Raw genomic sequence first — 20,612 nt, 5'->3', positions numbered from 1 at the left:
AAATGCATCTCTTTTGTCCGTTAGTTTTTAAGAATGGTCATTTGTAAAGCGTACTATAGACACTGTGCCTTTACTTCGGTCCGAATTAAGATCACGTCAATGAAGGCAGTTAGTCTGACTGACGGAAAGCTCGTGAATATTTTTGGGGATAATTTGGAAACCTTGACTCTAAACTAAGAGTTAAATTAATTTTTTTAGCTCTATTAATTAGCTTTGCATATTGTTCAGTCGTCTAGTGGTCCTTAGATGTGGGAGATCCGTTTTTGTCTTCTTAACTTTGTATTTACAAACATGCCGCGTTCACAAAGTGATTTGAGAAGTAACTGATGCACGTCATTGTCGCTTTTCCAAGGGCTACTTCCTTCGACCTGTTTAAAATTTCTAACAAACTAATTTTCTTTTTCAATTAAAATGTAATTTTATTGCGTAAACTTTTCGCTGAAAGTGCAAAATGTGTATTTCATTTATCAGAGCGTTTAAAACCCACAGTTACTCGTTCAAACGCCAACAGCTAATCGCGTTATTGACTTAATTCCTAGCTGTAGTCGGATGCATCTTCATTACTATTAGTGCTATTGTAGTACAATAAATACGAGGTACTTTTGTCAACTAACTGACACTCATTGGCAGTGATCGTCTGCGCTTCTAAATGAGACAGAGATTCCACCTCGCAGCATTTAGATGCTCGAGTTCTATTTTATCGGAATACGCTTTCATTTTTCGAGATCTTAAAAAAAACTACTGATAACCCAACTCAGTTCTCCACAGCGAATTTAAGGTTGTGCACAAGTGCTCTGTGGATACGATGTCTTCAGTTTTTTTTTTCTCTGAGATGGGCACTACCATAATTTACTTTATTTATTCCCCGTTATTTTTTATGGCAGAGTACGATGTATATGTGAGAACAGAAAGGCAGACTATACATCCGGGTACCTATTAACTGGGTTTGCACGCCTAACCAATGCAGACGATAAATGAAGAGCTAGCCAGATGGAGTTAACACGGGACAAAAATTATTAGTTGCTGTACGAGAAGGTTTGCATGAGTGCCTGTAACTATACTGTACGCTCATTTATTTATAAAATATGGTAACATATATGTCATTGATTCCTCACGAGATGCTTATTAAGCTTTGGCTTTAGGACGGTAAAGTTTATTTGTATCGAAGGAAAATGTGCGGGCTCATATTTATGCAGATAAAACATTTTTTTCATTGTCACAAAAATATGTTAGTTAATGCAATGCACAGTCGAATGCACAACGAATTGCGCTTCGCCTTAGACCACTAGGTACATAGGCACACCGTTATTTCAGGCGCCTTTGACTGAGTTTTATTATATATAGATGGTGGTATTGTTACAGCCTAGAAAATAAACATCCGTTACACCATCTGTAAGGGAAGAAACGTCTTAATATGTGGGAATCCGTGTATGGCTTCGAAAGCTATAAGCAGGGTACATAAATGCACATTAACTGTATCAGTATGGTGCCAAGCGAGTGGAATGAGTGTCAATGTTTAAAAAATTACACAAGAGTAATTTCACTACAACGAGATACCGGAATAAAAAAATTGAAGATCCTAGAAATGTCACGTTACAAGGTCTCTTGTATTACTACTACCCTTGGCGAAATTACACTTACGGACAACGTTAAGGAACTAAGGATCTGTACCGTACAAGTTGCTGTCCATACAAGATAACTAGCTGTACTCGTTTCGGGCGATCTCGCCATGTCACAGCTTCACAATTGTCAAGCCATTGGGCATTATCAAGTTCAACTGCGTACAACAAGGGCACACTCGCAATGCCATTCGATAGCACTCCACGTGGCAAACGAGTCCACGACCTGTGGAAAGCCTAAATTAATGGGATTTGATCGCAGGATCAAAACGTGGGACTAATATTTCCAGCTCCGCAAAGAAGCGCAATATTATATTTGTAATATAACTGCATGCTGTTAAACTAATACTTACAAATAAATAATGGAAACTAACAAACGGAAGAAAAGAACTGTGTTTACTCAGTGCTCTGGCACATGTTTTTTGTATACACAAAGCTATACTCCTAACAAAAAGACGTAAATGTTGTGGCTTGTAAAATGGCAAATGCTTTATCCATATGAACGTTAGTACATACATGAAATGGCAGTAACGATTGAAGTGTAAGTATATATAGACTATGAAATTATTAAAAAAAAGCGCCTTTATCTAAACGAACTACTACAGTTATTATTAGCTCTGAAGTTAGATCTGCTTTGTACAGTTCGGGGAGGGTTCAGGTAAAGGCTGGAGTTTTCTCATTGTCGACGTATTTCGTTGATAAAACTGGAAGCTCTGTGAGGCCCCCTAGCCTAATTACCTCTAGCTAGTAAACATTCTACCATAGTTCAAGTAGATATTTGTTGTTGGCGAATTGTCAAAATATAAAAAAGTCACTTCTCGACAGGCAGAATTCCTATTGTTGGCCATATTTCAGTCTTAGACATTTAAAATTAACTTTTTACTCATGCTAAACACATAATAATAACAATTCGAGTTTATTCATTCCACAGAAGACGTTACATAGGCTTGACGTGCTCAAGCCTAGGGCACACAGTGTAGCAATTATATCGTTCTTATGAGAACGTATAAGTCTTGTTTACGGACAGAGAACCGCATCGACAACATAGCGATAGGCACTGTAGTGTGGGAACTTCAACCAGCGCCCTCCAACTACCTACTAAATCTATTCTCATCTGTCCCTGACAATCGTGCGCCAGTGTTTCTTTGGTGACTACTTCGGCAGCATCTGAACATAACAGCTGGGATCGAGCAGCTGGTAAGTGATACAAGGTAAAGCCAATAAGAAGCCCACCCTACAGTTATGAGCGCACTTATATAAGGGACATTCAAGACAAACCTAGAAGAAGCAGCATCCCTATATGTTGCCTTCTCGTTAAGCGGTAGCAACATTATGTGGAAGTGGGATCGGAGAGACACTGTGCATAATTGCAATCGTTCTGGGTTGGCGACCGAGCGATTTTACAAGGTTTCGAGCCAAAGGATTTTTTAAAAGACCAGATAATATGTCTTACTATTAACAATAACAGAGGCCCCTTTCCTATATCCAGTCTATCAATCAAATAACGAGCATTATCGCACAGTGTAGTAGTAGTAGTAGATGCACTCAAGCGGCCCATAACGACACATGTGTGCTGTTTAAAACATCGCGTCATCATGTGGTCTATTTTGTTTAATGAAACATACCTGATTTTTGCTCTAAAAAAATTTCGAGATAAATACCCCGCCCCACGCTTCTACTAGGGCCGACTCACTTGTGCTGTACACTACGATATGCTTTAATGATACCAGAATGACATTTTATGAACTGGGTTGGCCAATGCAACGTTAATAATGTTTTAGTATATTATTCCCAGTAAATACCGAGCTTTTTTCATGTGTTTCAAAACGATCTCGAACAGCTGTAGATATGGTAAGCGTCGTTTCTGTACGTCGATCGTCCACTGAGCTTGGCTTTCAGTTCAGGCTAATCGAACCTAAAAATTTTTAAATGGATAAAATTGATTGGGACTCAAGGCGTTCGAAAAAGTTTGAATGACTATAATTTCAGTTTTTTTTTTACACATACACCCAATATTAAAGTGGCCAAAGAATCTACATAGTCTTTCCTGCTACTATCTGTAAATGTTCAAGCCTGATACCGTTATGTTCAATACACTGCTAATAACGATGGGATATTGATTCACAAATTTGGGCATTTTATGCGGCAGTGGGTCTTATTTTCGCACAGTTGCCGCTTCTAAATATTCCAGTGTCAATCTTCTAGCTTCGATTGCTCTATTTTTCGGCCAGTCGATCTGTTTGGATGATTCTAATCAGGATTCGGCCTTAGATGACGTTGTTTTGATGTCACAAGAATTATTCTATGGTAATGCTGTGCAGCTAGCTATTCTATTCCGTCGGAAGCGGACTAAAGAACGTAAATCCAAATTAAAATGATGTTATCTTAATGAATCGACGAATACATCAGATGGAAAATAGCTATTGAAAGAAATGTTTGTGTCAAACTGAGCGAACGCAAATTTCGTATGGTCAAGCGTACAATCGATCGTGTCCTCACTCTACAGTATCAATAGATCTAAACAATAACTTAGACCTACCCGACGCGTTCTGTATTGAAGATTGTATTTAGTGTGCTACAGGTAGGTGATATAGATATTACCGCCAATTTCTTTCTAGGCACGCTTGGTTACGCCGCACGTCAACAGCTGTTTAGTTACGAAAATAACGATTACATTAACATTATCGTTGCCAATTATCCTCCGTGCGGATCCTGAGTTGAAATGAACTAGAGCTTGGGATCTGTTTTCGAGTCTAACACAGGATACGAACTTGCTTTTCAGGCAGCACAGATATGTTATAACTTCGTATTACGGTTTAACTGCTTTAGACTAACATCTTAAATAGGTCTTGGGTGTTCTACGTATTTGGAAAAAACCTGTCGATTAACTAAAAACAAAAAAACGAGCTCAGTTCTCTGCTCAAGAGCCGTCGATTGATAGGTCTTGAGCTTACGCCGTCCCGTACCACCTAATTCATATATTTGGCTGTTCGGCTCGATGCGATTGAACTCGGAGTCACAGGGTGGATATCAGTTTTGGCGGCGAAATTGTAACTACTGATATTTATTTGCACATAGAATCTGGCGTTTTAATGCACTTACATCGGCTTGTAGCTGGACCTAAGCAAATCTAGCCCAACTGAGACGACCAATCTCGAATACTGCTGGACAGAGCAGATTTTACGTCCAATTTCGAATTTTGTCCGATGGATTCAAACCTGGACCACAGCGTATGGTCGGCAAATACTTTCCCCACTAATCTATCCCGATTACTTGTATCTATCTCTGAGTTGTCAGCCTCATTCGTCCATTAGGCCAATCTCAAGAGATACACACACTTTCTTGTTTACAACGCGTTCCCCGAGTATAGATCAGTTCGTTCTATTACAAAGAGAAAACCGTAAGAAAGCGTTAGGGCTTTCGTAAAGACTGCCATAGAAGCACCAGTTGTAAGACTTACAACGACAGCCCTATCCTTGTCGTAGACGCTCAGCGTAATCTTTCTTCGTATCGGAAACGCGGGCGCAATAGACGCAGAATACATAATAACATCTTTTTTGTGCGGCTTCGTAATTATCTCAGACCAAATAAACGTAAACTTGTATCGCCATAGGTCCAAGCAATCGAATTGTCTACTGAGAACTTTTCGTAGACTATGCCAATATCGGGCGACAGATAAGCTTTCGTTGAGCAAAGCTTTCGTTTAGCAACCTACTTCGTTAACGAGTCTCGTTACTAGAACGACGAATTTTTTCTGGCAATTGTTAGTGCGTTTCGTTGCTTGGTCCAGTAGTCCCATGAACTGTCTAGATAGCCACGAGCATAACGTTTGCTTGAGAACCCTCGATCGTTTTTTTCGCAGCAGTTATCCGTACCTATTTTGTTAGCTTTGATCGTATTTATAATTTCTATGTTACTGAGAAATGGTATACCTCGTTCGTGTTACGAAAGCGTGCTAATCCTTCTATGACGAGCGTTCGTATCCTCTCATCCAATTCGCATCGATAATCCTTTAACGGAATTGCGGTTTGACAGTTTTGTCCATTCGATTTAACTTCTAGGAGGCGATCCCTGATTGTGGAAAGTTTTCCTAGAAATCTACATCAGCATATGGTTTCTAGCTGGGCAAAGTTCTCCAGACAGACACTGTCCCATCATGCATCGGACGACGAGCCGGGCCCAATATAGGATGGGCGAATGACCTGTCCTGAGTTGCACAGGAAGTTGGCCGCATGTCCGGCGCGTACATGATTCTAGAAGCAAGTAGGGGCTCGCCAAAATCAGCTCTGTCGAATCCACGTGGAGCTCAAAAGGCGAACCATACAATTGCATTATGAACTTGCCGGAAAAGCTTTCTCAGATCGAACACCTAAAAGTCATATCAGAGGGTTAGTTTAATAGTTAATAATTGGCTGCTGTGTTTTAAGCGAAATTACGGATAAGAACAAGAAAATGACAGCAAACAAGACAGTTACGTATAGCTACGTTTGGTAGTGATGTGGTCAGTGGTAGTTCAATGCCCAGTGTTCAGTATCGACATTGCCACACCATCATCTGTGTACCTTGTCATTTTAAAAACAGTCAATTGCATTTCAAGTTATGTCGGAGAAACACACGTCATCAATGTCGTGTAACACGCATATCTACGAAATATTGGTGTTTACCTTTCATTGTTAACTGAAGGCGCGCGTAACCTTTTCGGAGTTTGGCAAGAGCATGCGTCTAGCGTTTCACTACCAGTAAACATCAGCGACTGAAATTTCATTTGGTTAAGTATCAGATAAGAATACTTGATATTAGGAAAATGTCCTATATTGGCAATACAAGGAATAAGGGCTTCAAATAGAATACAAGCACTAAGTCTTCTTGCCATCTTTCCTAATTTAGCATCGATGACACTTGACGTAGTTGCAAGAGTAACCGGGACGGTTTAACTAAATCAAGAAACGATTATTTGAGTCTATTTTTGACCGAACATTTTTTTGGTGAAGCAGCTCTACGTAAGAGAAATAAATACTTGTGACTCGTAATCTTAATATCGTAACTTAAAATGATGTACTGGGGCGCAAACTAAGCCAAAATAGATGATTTTGTTTAGTACGTTTGAGAAAACTTCAGCCGATTTTGGTAGTGTTAGGTAAAAGTATTTCTAAAAATTGACTTATACATGTGTGCTCGTATATACAGGCCCTCGTTCTTCAAATACTTTGTTTGGTGATTTTTAAAATTCGTTTTAAACATTTTGTATTTTGTAATGCATCTTTTAATCGCTTCGATATTGTATGGTGGGTGCTACAATATCGTCTTAGCTACGCATGTCTTTACTTTTACGCATCACAACCGAAAATGCCTACAGTTTTAGGCAATTGGAACAAAACCGTTGTCTAAGATCAGTTCTATTATTTATTAAGTCGTTTATTAAAATGGAAGTTCAATTTAGGTTAACGTACTATTATGCGAGAGAATCATCTCTGTGTATGTCTGAACCACCTAGATCTCATATTCAAGTAGCCACATGTGAGTCAGCGCATCATCGTAGTAAAGAATCCAAGGCGTTTTTTTATAGAGTTCAGGGATAGTATTGTGTCAGACGGTACTGCGTAAGCTACTCCGAACTTTTTCATAAGAGCTCCCAATGACTGTAGTACTACTTGACACGTATCCGTAATGATACACAACTCCCTGATAGTAAAAAAAGATGAGGATAAGAAAAAAATTAACAACAAAGTTTTCATACCTGTAAGTTTCGACATAGCTGTCCGTATATACACTTCAATGCTGACCCAGTTTACATAACATACAGAGTCCAATTTCCTATATCATCATTATAATTGTCCTCTCAAAGATAAGCTACTGTGGTGTGTGTAGTATGCCATAGCAAAGCACATCAATCAAGATCAAGTTTAGAGACTATCGCAGAACACTTCGTGCTCAGTCGCTGCTTGATAGTTTCAACAGAGACCCAGGGGTAACGAACTACGGCCAAATAAATGTTGAACGAAAAAAGACCGTGCATTATGTACTGCTATCTGCCGTCGACTTCTACAAAAGGCAGTCAGAACTAATAACAACATTGCACGTTCCAGCCGATTCTAAAGGGCGTTCTGAGCAGAAATGGAAAGACGACGGGGGTGTTGGCGATGCCAAAACAGCAACTTAGTCATCCTCGTTATTGTCGATCTTTTCAGCAAGCGAACAAGAAGCTAACAGTATCTACTATGACGAGCGTAGCTCTGGCCGTTTATTGTGTACGCCGACATGCCACAGTAGGGTAGTTTTCAAAAGAAAAACAGCTGTTATCTAGCCTTTGTTGGGTCAAACGAACAGGGCCACAAGACCCAACTCGGCTAACACATACAAACAGTACAATTTGGTACACTGAGACATGCTTCCAACATACAACCATTAAAATGCAGTCAATAATTAATCGATTAAAAATCAACACTATAAAAATATGAAGGAAGTAAAAAAATAGCTAACTATTTTTCACAGTACCAAAATCGCTATGATCAGTATTATTGTCACTGTAGGAAAGTAATAAATCGCATCATGCTTCAAACTAGATCTCAAAAAGTAACGGGCACCGTCGACGCATTTGTTTCTACACTGAAAGCTACGCTACAGAGGCTCTACGCGGTTACCTATACACAGTGATACTTCAGATACAACCAACGTCGTCAAAGCAGAAGAAATCGCTGAGAAAAAAATTTGCCAAAAAATCGTAATTTAGCGGCAAACGCCGGAGGCGTTTAGACGAGAGTTTAGCTCTAAACGAGAGTTTAGAGCAACTTCACAATTTACGGGGTAAACTTGCGTGTTTAGGTGCGTTGGTAGGACGTTCACAGTTTAATGGATAAACGCCTTGCTGGCTTAACAAAAGTAACTTGAATACGTACAACAAATCGCTTTTTATTACGGAAATTATTTCCTGTTACGCTTGCTACGTGTTCACGGGTGACGACCGATACGCAATTTATGCATTTATAAAGGCTAGGCAAAAAACAGCTAAATAGTTAGAAAATTCCATGCACTTCGCATGAGAGCTGAAGTTTGAAATGATCAGACAAACACTATACTAAATTTGGCGCTTATTCGTATGAAGCGTTACAAAGTCAGACGGTGGTAAATAGCGACGCCAACTTTGGAGTATACTTCAACGATTAATTCTCGACGTACTAAACCCGTCGATAAATTGTGCACAGTCTTGTCAAATTGGTCTTCATCAAATCAACCTTGGCGAAGAACACTTGACGATTTCAGCTGTTACCATCAATCGACGAAATAAACCTGACGCCCGTCTTAGGGTCCTTTAGTTCTATAGCGTTTACTAGACGCGTTATGCTGTTCTGCATTTCCTTCCTAATAGATTTCCGACGTGGCCAAGAGTGCCTCCGTGTCATTGCACATGATGGACGCAGTTCGGAACCTAAACTAAGGAAACACTCAGTATATTACCAGTGATAACAATATACGATCCTCAAATATTGACGACGAAGTTACGTTACCGTAGGTGACAATCGCTATCCGACAACAAGCGTTAAATACCTAGAAATTTTGTATAATGAAATACTTGGCACCGCTTCTACACTTCTTATCGTATAGCGTAATCGTAGCTTGAACTGATAAACGTAACGTAGGTCATTGTTGCTGTCATAGAAGATCGAGTCGGCTCACGTAATGCTAACTCACTGTACTGAAGCCTTTTTCATAAACCAATGCTTGTGCAATAAGAACCTTCTTCTCTTGAACCAATTTTAACTTATTAAGGTTACTAATTAGGCAAAGAAACTTACGAAACGACCCCATTAAAATCAAGGTGGTAGTAGTAACAAAGGTGTGCATCAGTTATTTTTAGTTGTATTTACGATAACACAAAGTTGGGTACGTGAGAAAAGCTTTTACGTCTTAAGCGCTGAGGTAGATTAAAACGTAGTTGACATACAACACCATTTGTATGAATCTAAAAAGATCTCCGCGATAGGACGTTAAAATTAAATACGTTTAGTATGTTTTCCCATATCGTTCAGTAAAACAATTGTTATAAAGAGAATAAATTATATTGAAAACAGGTATCATTGTATTTCAACGGAGACGAAGCTTTCCTTGTATCAAGCAAAACTCAAGCCAAGATTCATCTGCAAAGGAAACAAACTCGACACCTCAGGCTTAATGATCTTCGAAACGTAACCGTAACACTTAGCCGTTATAGAACATCCGTTTGAACCGTAAACGACGGCAATACTGCGCCTACCAACCGCCCAGGGAAACTGAGCGCTGACCTTTCTTTTGGGAACTACAGGAAGCAGTAAATGGTGAACATTTTCGCAGTTCGACCCAAGCGAAATCATCAGGCCAAAGCAAACCACCGCAGTCTCACATTGTATCGTCAATGTGAAGTAACTATTCTAACGGATTCGGCGTAGACCTTATTGATGTAAAATCAGAAGAACACTGGGGTGATTACTGCTGGGGTATAGTGACGAGCAACTATTGTAACTAGCAATGGTTTCTTCTTCGACGAACCCTTTCTCACTTATGTTACGATTCGTATTTCATGCCTTGTGATCAGGACGTACGCATCGTGTGTCCTTAACACTTTTTTATGCATTTGCATTAACACTGTTACGTAGGTGCTCTTCGATCGAAGACTTCCAAGCACAGGCAGATTGAAGTCCCTACTTCGAGATCGTCTTCGGCTCATTTGGACTTTCTCCTAGCATCCTGAGGATCAAGCAGCTGTATGGGACGGATGCTAGCACGTAACTAAAAACGTAAATAAACTTGTTGCCTGGGACGCTTTGTTTAAGCGTCTCACGCGACAAATTGAAAAGGAAGAGCTGGCTCGACTATAATTAAGTAGATGCGTGGCTGTACGAATGCGCAGATTATAATTAGAACCGATCAGTCTAGAATAGAACGATCAGGTCTATAGCGCACACGTGAAGTTCCGGCGGAAGACTTCATAGGCCCGTTTTGAATCGTCGGCTAGGGGAAGAGAGCCTGGAAGGTAAATGCAAAGATAACATTGAATACGTTACAGTAATGCAAGGAAGATACAAGACTTACCTGATTTGGTCGGCATAAATATTCCTTCAGTAGATGGCAATCTGGATATGAAATTCATACCCAATCAGTAAGTATCAGAAAACTTACAATAAAGATAGGAAAAATAAATTTATAATGAAACTAATACAATTTATAAGAAAAAGGGAACGGTACATATTCAAGCAAGGCACATACAGATTTTAGCACAGGCATAAACTTACCATATTCTTAAAATAGACTATTTATTATTAGTCCTACCCGAGCTAATAATAAAATGTGAAACAAATGCAAACCTCAGTAAAACTGACGGAGAACTGCGGCATTCGGGATGAATAGGTCGCGAACCACCTTTGCCTATACAATTTGAATCCATAGCTTACACCGGGTGTCTTATAGAGCAATACAGTGATATATGCAAAATTGATGCCATAGCAGGGCAAAATTGCAAAATGAGCCCCTATTTAAATTTGGCTAGTGTGTAGAAGGAAAAAAAGACTTGATAATATAACTTCATAGAGCTAGTGCGCTCACAGCAGGTGCTGCGAAAGGACCGATGGGACTAAACCACCTAAACTCGCTTCCTGTTTTCGATGCATTTTCAACCATAACAAAAAAAAACCCTCCGGGAGCCATAATGAAAATCTGGAAAGCTCAAAATAATCGATGCTGGCTCATTAAAATTGGTTGGGTCGGCCATATGCTGACGCTCACAGCAATATAAAATGCCTTACAGCACAGCAACGGAAAACGATTTATACAGGGGTAGCGTAAAAAAACTAACTTCAAGTCGGTACAACTATAAAAAACAGAAAAGTAGTTAATCTGCATTTAAGCACGATTTTAGCGTGAAATAGATCTAGCAATAGTTACGTCTCGAAAATCGTTCTTTGAATAAAAACGTTTCGTCCTATTTTGATAATTTTTGTATATCATTATTTGAAAAAGTGCTTTATTTAGAACGGCCTAGTGTCTGCTTCGTTCAACGTGAATGATACAATCCTTGCGAGACTGCGGCAGTTTTTATCGATTGATAAGCTGTTAAAGAATACAAACTCTATGACTTGTAATTTTTGTTTGGACGATTCCGCATTGGCAAGGCAAACTATCCACCTAGGGTAACAATGTGTTTGTGTCTGCAAAGATAGAAACATGGCTGGCTGTTTGACGTTGCGTAACGAGAAAAGTGCTATTCCCAGACGAGGAAAAGGCGATCGCTCAGTGACCTCTTGGTTGGGTAACGAAAGGTAAGAAATTTTGTGTAAATGCACCTACGCCTTTAGAGGATTGCTGAAGTGATATATAGTTAACGTGCACAAAAAAGCGAAAGGTTTTTGTTGCGAAGTCCACCCATAGTTTTCACAAGGGTTAAAATAGAAGTGTGAGCCACTGGGGGAAGCGAAGAACGCACTAAAAATAAGAAAATACCCCGGTAGGGCAAAGCTGAAAATCGACAATAGTAAAAAGTTGGTAAGTATCAATGCATGGAAGCTTCCCGTTGCAGTATCTGTCGTACCGTAAATCAAATTACCCGGTACTTGAATGGTTAAACCTTCATTGGAGAACGAAGCTACATGCAATAGACGTGAGATGAGACACAGATAGGCGGAATATCAAATTTTCTTGATTCGTCTTTCTCTGAAACTATTCTTTAGTTTGCATAATACAACTGTCAAACCTATCGTTTGTGCGTAAATATATTTAAAAGAAAAATAATACTATCACACAATAATAAAAATAATAATCCCGAAATCCTGAGAGCTCGACCTCAGTCGATGCTGTGTGATACATAAATAGAACTCAATTCCGACTCAATATATCCAAAAACAAAGCTCTGATATGTACTGTTTGCTTGAAATAGTGCATTGACATGTGTCTTTTTTATTTACTTTTTTTTTTATTACTAAATTATTTGTCCCTTTTAGGCCCTCAGGTCACACGTTTAAATTGGGATGTTGCCCGCTGATTCACTATTTTAACTTCTGCAGAATCGGAATCGTTGACCCTACGTACCAAATAGCGGACATTTTCAGGATGCCAGGAGTCCCAGTACCAAGAAAAACTTCGTTGGGCCACAGATAGTAACTGTGGATAAAAAATATTTGTAGAAGTCCAGAAGCTTAATCTTGAATCTACGAATTATTGCTCTTTCCGGAAAAACTATAAAGTTGACGACAGACCGAAGGAAATTGACATGAAGCGCTGACCGAAGACTCTGACATTAATTAAATCTCTGCTTTCAAAACGATTTTTTTGTGGAGGTAATTACTCCTCGCAATTCACTTCAGCAAGAAAAACTCGCTGAAGGAACGCATAAGAAGCTATAGCTCTAAATGACACTTGTGAATGCTTTCGAATTGTGGCTTTCTGGAAATGATCGTTCAAGTGGAAAACCTTACTCCAAAGCAGCACCTTCATCCAACCCCTCACCTGAGTAGGAAGAATTAGTACAACGGTTGGTACATAAATATCTCCGGTTTGTAAAAGTTTGCCAGGGGCTAAAAGCTTAGACGACAATTTGTGTCGATTTCCACTTGCCGCATGAAACGCTATCCTGCAGTAGTCCTATAAACTTCCTTTATTTTTCATTTTGTATTCAATCAAAGATGCAAGATCTGCGCCAGCTTCTTAGAAGTAACTGAAGGTTCCTTAAAACAAGACCTTCGAGAGCTTCGCGAGCTTCTTTTGCCCTAAAAGGACCCGAAATAATACGGCGATGCAATATAACGGATAAAGTAGGCCTAACGAAAGCTAGCAGACGACAATGTGCACCAGTAAAGCACGCAATAACGTCTTGCGACAGCGCTATCACAGCAACTCATTGTACTAAACAAAAGCTGAAGAACGCACATCTTCACCCCGCACAAGAGAGCTACGGAAAGTATTTATAGATCACAAAGGAACCTAGTCTGCAAAAATGTGACAGTGTCAGAGTCAGTGCTTTTATAGGAAGTTCTAGATTTTCGAACTTAACCTGGGTTTAGGCGAACTGAGACCATGGCATCCGTCTGCATCACGCTTAGAACGAAAAATTGCTCTATCAGGCATCCTGCGGTACACGACCTAATTGAACAAGATAAGTTTTTGCTAATCACAAATTGAGCCAATTGAATTTATTCTACATAGACTTGGCATTAGTAGTACTACTCATATACCTCCAGCTCCTGTGGACACGATGCTGGAACCTAACGCGTCTATTAAGCTTGACCACAACAATGCATTAAAAACCATTTTATATATCTGGAGTCGTCCTGAAAGATTAGCTTGTTCTAGTGGGCCTATCCGTCTTCATGCATTTTTCCGTAATCATTCATCTATTGGTACATAATTTAATAGCTTATATAATAAACCATCCAATGTGAATATATTGCGGATATGGATCGCTTAAACGAAGAGCAGCTTTGGCAAATAAAGCAACATTTTTAAATATAGGGCCGATAAGACTCATTATACCTGAGTTGGTCCACATTCCATCCAAGTCGAAATTTACATTTTCCTTTTTTCTGCATTGCGACGCCCTCTATTAATACCATCCAGACGAAGAGTCGTCTAGCGAATCAATAGAAAAATTAAAGTATCAAAGAGCATTTCTTGTTCAGGATATGATTTTTACATACACTGGCACAAGTGTACATCATTTTAGCATTCGTCTGCTCTCTCTCTCGCGCTTTCGTTAAATTGTACTCTGTTGCAGAACAGTGTCAGCGCCTTTCCGGGTCACCCCTGCTATCTTTCTTCTTTCCCCCTCCTACTCTCAGAAGCGTTGTCATCTCATCAGCGTGCATTCTGCCATGTCGTACCATCCTATTTTTGTTTTCATTTTGTGTGTTGTTCGAATTACTACAATGAGAAGGCATGTCACAGCAAAAGCAAGCATCGTAATCGATAGTATACTATAGATCCGCATGTGTGTGGCCTATGCTAGGCTACCTATGATAGTGGTTTAGCTGCAAAAACAAACCAGCCAATAGCCAGCTGAAAGCACTAGCGCTACGGACTGATATGCCGTTCATTCACATCCGGTCCCTGAGGCACAATACAGCCCCCACCACTCCTCTGTCAATTCATCGGCATGGAACAGGAACCGATTTCGAGGTTGGTGCGCGGCCCGAAGAATCAGATGTGGTGCGAAGGTGCAGAGCCCGACTAGGTTAGTGCCACCGTTGAAGGCACCATCTGGCTTATGGTGCTTCGTTATTTCAAGTAAGCACTGAACGATAGGATGGTGCATTGCGATAGTAGCTTCGCCTGCTGGCGCTCATCGTATCACTGCAAGAGCTTCTCTAAAAGAGAAATGACTACGGATAAACAAAGATGGGCAGGCGCATGTGTCATCGTACTCGTCCGAGTGCAAGCTTCCATATCTCTGCGAAGGTGAAGATGCTAGGTCCACATGATGTACATGGCGATCGCAGGTACAACTTAACTGCAACATATAGTCGTATACGGCTACAAGTAGTGCAACAAAGCCACATCATCTAGTCAGATAGAAGGGATATCCATAGATACACTATGCTACCAGTTATGCGCATCCCTATACATGCGTGATCAGGGTTCTTATTGAGGGGATATGTGTGTGAAGACAGAGTGAAGTAAGTTGAATTTTACCATAATTCTACACAGATGGGATGCGCAAGCGGGAGAGGAGTTTAGACATCGAGGTGGACCCACTAGCAGCGTACCACTGCAGCACGCGAATAGCGAACTTTGTACCAATAAAGACCTGTTCGTTCTATAGATCGTCGTCAGGGTTATGTAGTTAATGTAGTTATAGGATTTAAGTTAATGTAGCAATAGGACTGGACTGATATTTTTGTCCATGCTTTCTATTTTAGAAATCTTCAGCATGCTGGTTCTTCATTTTTCGGAAAAAGGATGAATATAGGAGTGACGTTAACGTATCTCATATGTGAACCGAGCTTATTATACGACCAGTAGAATCTCGATCGATATGGTCACTGATGATCTAAATGCTGCGTTTTGAGTGTATGAGCTATGTAAAACAACGAGTTGGTGGAGCATTCTGGTGCCGTCAATGAAAATCACAGCGGTTTTCGCAATAGATACATGCACATACATCTTTCAAACAGTTACCTTTTACCGCCTATACTACCTGTACTGGCCTATGGGCAACCGTGAGCTCAAATATACATGTACATTCTTTTTTTCGGCAAAATTGCCATAGCTAGATTTAAAGGCGTCTTTGGCGCTATCCGTCGCGACCCTTTATACATTTGATATGATCCATATTTTTTTTAACTTTAACCCTACGTAGAAGCATAGCATTCGCATTAGGGGCTTCAATGTGAATTTAGGTAGTCATAAATGAAATCCATAAATTCATAATGTAAGTAAAAAGCTAGTACAACTTATCTCCAAATTTGACAATGAACCAAATTGTACAGCTGAACTATAAGAATTAGTAGTTAAAATTAATACTATAAGAAGAGGAATTCGTCTAAAAATTGTATAGATAACCATGTATATAGTTGCTTCAAGAAGTTTCTTAAGAAATAATATTGGTAGACTCCAGCGCCTTTTATGTACTGCACCTTTTTAATCTAATCATAATTACGGCGCAATGCTACGGTATAGTTTTGTCTTAAGTTGCTTTATTGATAGGTTTCAATCGACCTTGAAACCTGTACGCCCCGCACTGTATGACGGTGTCGAGTAGAGAGTCCTTTCACTAAAAAAAAAAAAAAAAGAATAAATGACTTCCACGTCTGTTTTTTTATTTAGTGATTTAGAAAATCATGTAGACCTTCTAAGAAATGCCCATCTTTGACCCTAGCTTACCGGCGATTCGCGGAAGCAGGACATATTCGTTCATAAAGTCATCTTTAAATGAAGTAAAAATCTTCAGAGTGAGCGTGTGTTGTGAACGATTCCTTCGTACCGAACTAATGACAACATAACGCTTATGAATAATGTTGACTCACTATTCTCCAATTGTTGATAAAATAATATATAATTTTATCTTCATTTACATAATCACGTAGTTATCCTCACATTGTTACTTCAGTGACTGAGGAATCATCATTTATTATGTTAGGGATCTGTCTGCGGGACGCTGAGGATTTGCCATCCTTAACACAATGCTGTTCGTCAAACGCCCCAAACCAATACCCGATCATATATCAGCACGTAAATTTAAGTTTCCATTTTCTACTTCGTTTATCTCTATCCACAGCCAAGTAAGTTCAGGACGGCCGTCGTCACAGCCAACTATATTTTTTGACAGGGCGTAACCTGTTACCTTACACATGTATGTGAACGACCTCATCTATGCTCAGCAATGTGTACATCTGCCGCCTTTAGGGAACAACCACAATTCATATGGGCTCACCCCACGCTTTCGAATAATTCGAAGTACGACAAGCACGAGCCGGGCTTGGGACTGTCCCAATCACTGGTTTCAGATCTAGCTATTCCATCATCTGCTTTATTATGTTGATAGTCGAATTCATTATCCTCTAGTGGACTGTTATCGTCTATGGAGTGTGAGGGTTTACAACATAACGGTCCTTCATACTACGTCCCTTCGACAAGAATGTCGGGAAGGAGCAAGAAGAATACTTTTGTAAAGAGGGACGGTAATCTGAATCGGTGCGAATCCTGGAGGAGAGACGACTAAACGTCTACTTGATAATCGACGCAGGACGACAACGTGGACTACATAACCAGAGCACGAGCATCTTCGAGTAAATAAACAAGTATGTCCATCGTGTAGGGAATTGACAGTTTTTTTAGTAATAAACGACAGTGTTTCGAAATGGTGTCCGTCCAGATCGTGGTACGATTTTGGTACGACGGAAGTTCTCGAATTCGATGAGCACTACTAATTAATATGCGATTTATCTTTATAGAAACTGTGCTCCCTTTTTCCTATTCCCCATAGAGATTCGCATTCTGTCAAAAGCTATAGTATTCAAGCCGTTACTTCCAATAAGCTGCACGAATAGGATGGCAATATACGCGCAGAGGACGGGAAAGTAGAAAAAAGGAAAGAATACAAAGCCTATTAGTGGTATCTTTCTATTACTCCTGTGTAGGAGAGAGGAGGAGTTGATGAGAACGGTTGTTCAACGTTGTCTTCTGTATCGGGTGTTTCCTTGGTTATCCGCTAATGACTCTTAGGAGTCGTGTCCAACCATATTCCAATAGCTCAACCGAAGCTGCTGTACTCCTTGTGACAGCCAAGCTTCCGACGAAAGGACGTCAAGGGGAGCAAAGCTGATGATAGTGGTGCCCATCACAATGTTGCCTCATTGTTGCTTGCAACCAAACTCGTTTGCATGACATTAGTTCTTTACCAACATCGTATTAATAAGATACTGATGGCCGGCAAAGATTTTGAGGGACGCTTGTGTTGGCGTCGACTTTCCACTACTTCCTGCTACAATCACGTGAATAATATTAGTCAGGGCATATTTAGGAGAAGATTAAGCATCCACATTTACTTGTAGAACCTGTAGCAGGGATACGTATACATATTTAATATATGTAGGGCTAAAAGGAATTCACAAGTCCTGATCTAATGATTTTCCTATCCTCCAGTTGCTCTGTGTACATTAGACGCTTGTTGTTCAGACCCATTTTGCAAATCAGAGTGTAATTAACTACCTCACTGTTAATTTGCCCAAAATTATTTGTATAAAGTCAGGAATAACTATGCGTCTATTGCGGACAAAATTTCTTAGACATTTACACCGGGTATTTGGCTTTAAGCTGGCTGGGTATCATCAGAAAATAGTTCAATCAGCAACAGAGATACCGTTTCATGCTAAAAAGTCACACTCAGTAACTATGTTCCCGTTTTTTAGAAATGAAAGTATTAACGGAATTTATTGAAAACTGGTGAAAACATTACGTAACGAGGTCTTCAGCGAAAGACCTATTATTGCCGATGCAATAAATTTAAAAGTATAAATTGGGAGATTAAAAATTAACGGTGTGCACGTCGGGACCTGAAAACCTAATTTTTTTTGGACCAAATAGAACACAAGAAGCTTCATGCCGACTCAGTATAGAATATCTTAAAGTATATGTTATTGAGCTGTAAGAAAAATATTGAAGATGTGTAAGACCTTGTACAAGGCGGACAGCAACACGTGTCTGTATACTCTATAGGCGATTTGCAACTATTATTACTGTCAAAGGATGGCCTCGCTGAACCTTATCTAGTGCCTTTCTATGCGCAGCTATAAAAGTTGGACAATATACCCGCAAGCAGTGTAGAACATGATAACTGTGAAATAATTAACGTCCGTTATGAATTCTGGTTATTTTACGATGTCAATAGTTCTAAGTTGCTTTGTTGTAAAAAATAGCACGTTTTATGTTTGTCAAATTTCCCCAAATATCCCCGCTAAAAGCTTAGGAAATGTTGCGCGGTGACGTAAAATATAAGTGCAACACTAGTATGGTGCATAATAAGATCCACGTCAGTAAAGCATGACTGGGCATTGAGCTTTTCTTTTAGACTTTTTTATACAATAACTTAACGAAGTTTCGAGAACACTGATTTGCAACCTAATGAGTTGAGGTGGCATTTAGATTACTGCATTAAAATTAGAGTGAGAAGGGTTGAAAATGGGTAAGTTACACGTTCGTTTTTATTGCAGGTACGTCAAATACGAAAAAAGAATGGGTATGTATACTGTATAATCCCTATTAGGTAAGATTTCTTTTTTTTGGCCAGTTAAGGACACGATGTATCACCTATGAAATTTAGGGGTTTTTTTTGCATGTATGTTCTATGATATACACGAACACCTATGAAAATATGATTACATTTCTGCCCACTTCAAGACTCGAACAACGGTCATGATGGCTATGTAGTACTACTTCAGTGTAGTGTCGGCTATGTAATGGCTACGACGCAACAGTAGTATGCAGTCCGCTTTTACCTATGGCACCGGTCCTGACGCTTTCGGATACAATATTTTAAAGATGAGGTCCAACCCCGTTAAAGCTTTGTTTCGAGCGATGGAAGGTCGGTGAACATCCGTTGGGTCGCCTCATTGATTTTCGAAGATTTTGGCAGTCCGCTCGTTGCATATGTGTCCACTTGTTCCCATATGGCTAACGGAAATATCAGGAAATTTTCCAATATTCATGGCTAGCTACATATCTGTGAATTATATGAGCATGGAGAAACAGTTAAATAAGGCATGTCTCTATGGTAATAACGGAATATCAGAGGGGCAAACTGAACAAAGCCTTGAAATTGCCGTCTAAGGCCGGCTGGGATAGCGCAATGTTATAATTTTTGGTACCTACTTTAGCTTTCGTCTCCATCACTGTCCTGCTGCTGGGGTTGCTGCTGTTTTTACGATGATGAGAGACCAGACTGATTCTAAGGTGGCCGGTTCGTGCAACCGTAGTTCTCCTCTGTGGTATATCCTAGCGGTTGTCCTAATAGTTGACCGGCTGTTGGTCTGTCCACAGCGTCGCCTTCCGCCTGCTCCCATCGGACGCCTTGGTTACTTGGCGTTCATTAAGATTCGATAACAGATAATTGTGCCACGCAGGCTAATGTATCTGTCGACTTGGCGGATAAAGACAAGGTGGTACATTGCATCGATCAAGGAGGCACTCACAGTAAGCAGACCCCCTGTTTACCACTTACTCTTGCCGACTTCTTTTGTTCGTCTCGAGCAACACGCCACCCGCTTTTGTCATTTTCGGTATGAAGGCTAGTACAGTAGCGCCATTCGATGTCGTAACTATTATATATCAAATGGGAGACAAAAAGAAGGGAACCGTTGGCAACTCTAGCTGTTGCCAACGGGGAGGAATGTTTGCCTGTGCCCTAGGCCTGTAGCACAGATTCAGCGAATCCTCCTGAACCGTCTCAAAAGCAAAGATAGCGACACTGGGTAATGTGGAGACTGTAACAGTTATTGAACGGTCCTTTGGAACGTTTCTCCAGTTTTCTGCAAATTG

The 20,612-nt window shown here is 40.0% G+C and overlaps 1 long non-coding RNA gene across 1 annotated transcript; it reads right to left on the bottom strand.

Annotated features, from left to right (window-relative positions):
- Nucleotides 1-19,261: 19,261 nt before the first annotated feature.
- On the bottom strand, nucleotides 19,262-20,336 carry LOC147757609 (uncharacterized). The gene is made up of 2 exons (XR_015321578.1): nucleotides 19,947-20,336; nucleotides 19,262-19,797 (listed from the first exon to the last, which is right to left on the bottom strand). It is a non-coding gene; the product is annotated as an uncharacterized LOC147757609 (long non-coding RNA).
- Nucleotides 20,337-20,612: the final 276 nt, after the last annotated feature.

Source organism: Varroa destructor, unplaced genomic scaffold (assembly GCF_002443255.2).
Source record: "Varroa destructor unplaced genomic scaffold, Vdes_3.0 BEIS01000002.1, whole genome shotgun sequence".
Classification (NCBI taxonomy): Eukaryota; Metazoa; Arthropoda; class Arachnida; order Mesostigmata; family Varroidae; genus Varroa; species Varroa destructor.
The sequence above is the reverse complement of the archived record's forward strand: the minus strand, read 5'-3'. Positions and strand labels throughout refer to the sequence as shown.